The sequence below is a fragment of the Cervus canadensis genome, chromosome 9 (assembly GCF_019320065.1).
Source record: "Cervus canadensis isolate Bull #8, Minnesota chromosome 9, ASM1932006v1, whole genome shotgun sequence".
Classification (NCBI taxonomy): domain Eukaryota; kingdom Metazoa; phylum Chordata; class Mammalia; order Artiodactyla; family Cervidae; genus Cervus; species Cervus canadensis.
In genome coordinates this window covers 1,842,393-1,846,829 of record NC_057394.1, presented here as the reverse complement: position 1 = coordinate 1,846,829, position 4,437 = coordinate 1,842,393, and the positions used below count along the sequence as shown (strand labels likewise).

The following is a 4,437-nucleotide window of genomic DNA, read 5'->3' as shown; positions in this document are numbered from 1 at the left end:
AGTGCTGATCTTGCCCACAACCAAAACCTATTTGGACAAAAAACCACTGAAGACGTGTTGACAGCTGCTGAGAAAAAATTTTCACCATCTCCCAGAAAACACTGGTGGGACAAGACCTCTGCAGCTGAAGCCGTGGTGGTGACAAGCCTTACTGTCTCGAGGGTCGCCGGCTCCTGGAGCGTGTTCGGTCTCTGTGCCACAGCCACCTGCATTCTGATAAAACAGAGTTCCAATGCAGTGAAATTTACGTGGACTTGGGTCATTCGGGACCTGAAAGCTTTCCTCTCTGTAGGGATCTTGGTTTCACTCAGGGATCAGATTCAAAACAGTTAGGCACCCTTCGGGTTGGACGTGGCCGTGAACCAGCTGGCCCCGGGGAGGTGCGGTATCGGCTCGGCCCCCCGTGAGGGTCAAACCACACGGCTCCCTGGAACGTGGGTTCATCGTCACAGAAACCCAGAGTGTGTTTTCTGATCCTTCACGAGGCCATGGGGTGCACACATTGTATACCCGGCCGTGCCCCTTGCATGATGCTGGGCAGGAGGGGGGCATGGAAGGGCTGGTTGTCAGGACTTCATAGATTCTGGTCTTCATGGATTGCATGATGCTGGGCAGGAGCGGGGCGTGGAAGGGCTGGTTGTCAGGACGTCATAGGTTCTGGTCTTCATGGACAGATGTGAATGTTAATTTCATGCGTTAGCTTGACTGGGCCTTGGGGTGCCCAGACACTTGGTCAAACATTATCCTGGGTGTTTCTATGAGGTTGTTTCTGGATGAAGTGGGAGGGCCTGGTCTGAACAGCAGAAGGCCCAGATAGAACAGAAATCTGATCCTCTCCAGAGTAGGAGAGGACTCCTCCCGCCAGATGGCCTTCCAACCAGGATACCAGCCTTTTCCTGCCTTTGGACTTGAACTGACACATGGGCTCTTCCTGGGTCTCCAGGCTGTCAGGCTTCAGTCTCAGACTAAAACCACACCGTCGTCTCTCCTGGATGCAGCTCTGGGGACTTGTCAGCCTCCACGATCACGTGATCCAACGCTTCATGACTCTTTTACGATCTTTCTACGTTTATACTCCCATCTTGCAGGTTCTGCTCCTCTGGAGGAAACTGATGGTGGCACAGTCTCTGAGGTTACGTTTTTTTTCCAAAGCTCCTCCTGGTAGGCAATAGAAGCTTTGGACGCTCCTATATTTCAGGCTCAATTAGATTTTCATTTCTTTTTTTGTTTAAGGAAAAAAAAACCACATTGCCTCTAACTTAATATTTAAATAGGTTCATTTTATTTGGCACTCCTTGAATAAACGGTTCTTCTTTATACAGAATGGTTAGTAACTCTACTCCTTCTTCCTTCCTAGCGGTGGAGGGGAGTGGGCAGTCCCTCGGGCAGTCCTGGTTTTTCAGTAGAGGCTCTCTCTCCGCTTGCGATATTTGCCTCCCCTGAACAAATGTTTATACTTCTTTCTTCTTTTCATGAGTGAGCTCCCTGTTTGGAAAGAGGAGATTTTCTTGAGAAATTCTAGGTATTCCTGTGAGCCTGCATTTCAGACCCGCCCCCTATGGCTCACTCACCCAGGAGAGCCCGGGCCGAGAGATAGGGCTCCCGGTTCATTGATGGGGCAGAGGGCTGCAGGGCGGTGCTGGATCCCCTCGCCTGTGGTCCCTGACCCAGGACAGATGCCTTCCTGGGGTCGCCAGCGGTGCGGCCCTCCCACTGGTCCAGTCGAGCGGGTACGTGTCAGACCCTGGGCTAAACGCTCAGCCAGCATCAGCCCCCTCAGCCCCCTGCCCCACCAAGGAGGCAGCTGCCCTGAAGAACCCACTTGGAGGACAAAGATGCTGAGGCTTCCTGTGTGCTGTCTATTGCCCAAAGTCACCCCAAGGTCACCCAAGTCACTGGGTGCCCAAAGGGGATTTGACCCAGGTCAGGGAGCTTCAAATCCTGCATTCTTAGCTGCAGACAAGGCCCGAGGGCTGGCAGCTGGGCCAGGCCCTCAGGGAAGGGCAGGGTCCCGCTCAGTTTCCCCAGAGGAACCAGATGGCTGGAAAGAGACAGGGGAAGAGCAGGTCCCGGGAGGGGGACAGAGGCGGCCCGGGCCTTCCGAGTTTCCAGTGCTGGGCTGGGCACCAGCCCTGTCGGCCTCAGAGGGTGTCACAGATGCGGGACAGAGCCCCAGATTATGGGGCATGTTTGTTTGGAGGGAAAGCGGGAAACGTGGATTTAGGGGAGGTTGTCAGAGAGCGAGGATCGGATGGAGAACCAGCAACTTTGGGGGAATAAGAGGCCTTGGCCGAGGTCTGGGAGGAGCCTCGGGACCAGCTCTGGCCTCCAGCGGCTTTTAATTTGATAAAGTCCAAGGAGGGAAGGCCCTGCCTCACCCTGAACCCCTGGGAGGTCGCAGTGCTGAGCCTAGACCCTGTCCTCGTGGGCGCTGAGCCAAGGACAGGACGGCAGTCTTGCTGCCGGAGGACAGTAAGGCCCTGGAAGAGCAGCCATAGTACACGTCACCACCCAGCAGTTCCCGGTGGGGCTGTGTGTGTGTGTGTGTGTGTGTGTGTGTGTGTGTGTGTGCGGGCGCGGGCTCCGTCTCTTCAGGCGTGTCTGACTGTTTGTGGTCCTGTGGACTGTAGCCCACACGGCTCCTCTGTTCATGACATTGCCCAGGCAAGAATACTGGAGTGGGTGGCCATGCCCTCCTCCAGGGGATCTCTCCGACTCAGGGATTGAACCCACGTCTCCTGCGTCTCCTGCTTTGCAGGCTGATTCTTAGAGCCGAGCCAGCGGGGAAGCCCTTCTGCGTGTGGGTGGGGAGGGGGCAGATAATCCCGGGAGCTGAGCCCAGCGCCTGGCGCGGGGCACGGGCTCGGTCCACGGGAGATGAGGTTGAATGCGGGTGGGTGCGTGGCGCGTGTGATGCTGCAGGAGTTGCCTGGAACCTTCAGCGTGGTGGCCAGGTCTGACTCAGAGAGGCCAGGAGGCCCGAGGCCGTCCTGGGAGAGGCTCGGAGGTGTTCTGGAGAGTTCCAGGGACAAGAGTGGGGCCGGAGGCAGAAGCGGAGAGGGACAGCGCGGGTGACTTCAGCAGTGAGGAGGCTGCGGCCCAGGAGGGGCGGGAGGCCGGCCCCCAGGGGAAGGTGCCTGTGGAGAGGGGCGTGTCTGCCTTCCTGGGCCTGGTCACCGGGGACAGGGCGGGCTTGGGGAGGGGTGTGTGTGAAGCCCTCCTCCGCATCACTCCTGGGAAAGAGGCTCGGCCTTGCTCAGTTCAGTTCAGCTGAGAAGTGCGGGAAGCCTGCTAGCGGCCCGGTGACTCCTGGACTGTAGACTCGTGAGTGGGGCTTACAGGGTCCCCCAGGATAGAGTCACTTGCTTGTCCAGAGCTGCTCACGGCTCACACGGGTCCCTGGAGTGGATGAGGTACCTCCCTTCTCACCAGGGGGGACAGCCCCAGCTCAAGGACCGATCCTCCACACTCATCTATAGCCAAGGTGGCCCCTGGTTCCCTTTACCTAAAGATTTCCGGAGACTTTCAATGATTCTTTCCAGAGCCGCTAAGCTTTTAATCTGATAAAGTATTTCTTTGTCCTCGTCTGCAGGAAAAAGTAAGCACAGTGATCAAGATTTGCTGCACAACTGTGGTTTAATTCCACAGTGTTTTTCTCTCTCCACAGTTGCTATCTGTCCTGAAGGACTCCTTCTGACAATATGAAAATACATGTGCATCAGTTACCCATCTCAGCACTGTTTGCAAAATGTTGGAAAGAGGCTGAATGCCCATGCATAGAAGGGTGGTTGAATCACCTACATGATGTCCACACAGTGGATAACCATGCAGCTGTAAAAAAGACAGACAATGAGGAAGCTTCCTACAAACGGACCTAGAGAGCTTTACAGTGTATGCTGTTATGTTAAAAGAAGGGAAGTGAAATCCCTCCCGTGTGCTAGACTTCATGTAAGAAAGAGGAGGGAACGAGAAAACGTTCATGATCATAGCTCAATACAGTGGCTTAATACACACTGGATAAGAAGGCAGGCACTATAATGGTATTGTGCTAAGTGAAATAAGTCAGATGGAGAAAAGATAAATATTGTATGATCTCATTTACATGTCGAACCTAAAAAAAAACAAAGCAAACATAACAAAATGAAGACAGTCTCATCGATACAGAGAGTGAAGGAGGGATTGCCAGAGGGGAGGGGAGTTGGCAAAATAGTTGAAGGGGATTGAGAAGTGCAAACCTCCGGTTATAAGGTAATTAAGCCTTGGGGCTGTAATAAACAAGGTAAAGAATATGCATAATAATACTGTAATGACTGTTTAGGGACAGATGGTTAATAGACTTATCCTGACGATCATAACATATGCAAATGTCAAGCCTCTATGCAGCACACTTGAAACTAACATGATATTGTATGTCAACTGTATTTCAACTGGAAAAAA

General features: G+C 53.6%; 1 long non-coding RNA gene across 1 annotated transcript in view; it reads right to left on the bottom strand.

Moving 5' to 3' along the window:
• Positions 1 to 539: 539 nt before the first annotated feature.
• Positions 540 to 4,437, bottom strand: part of LOC122447464 — a 9,189-nt gene continuing 5,291 nt past the window's right edge. Inside the window, exons 2-3 of the long non-coding RNA XR_006271244.1 lie at positions 3,506 to 3,586; positions 540 to 1,485 (exon numbers count right to left, since the gene is read on the bottom strand). This is a non-coding gene — a long non-coding RNA (uncharacterized LOC122447464). The remainder of the gene's footprint in view (positions 1,486 to 3,505; positions 3,587 to 4,437) is intronic.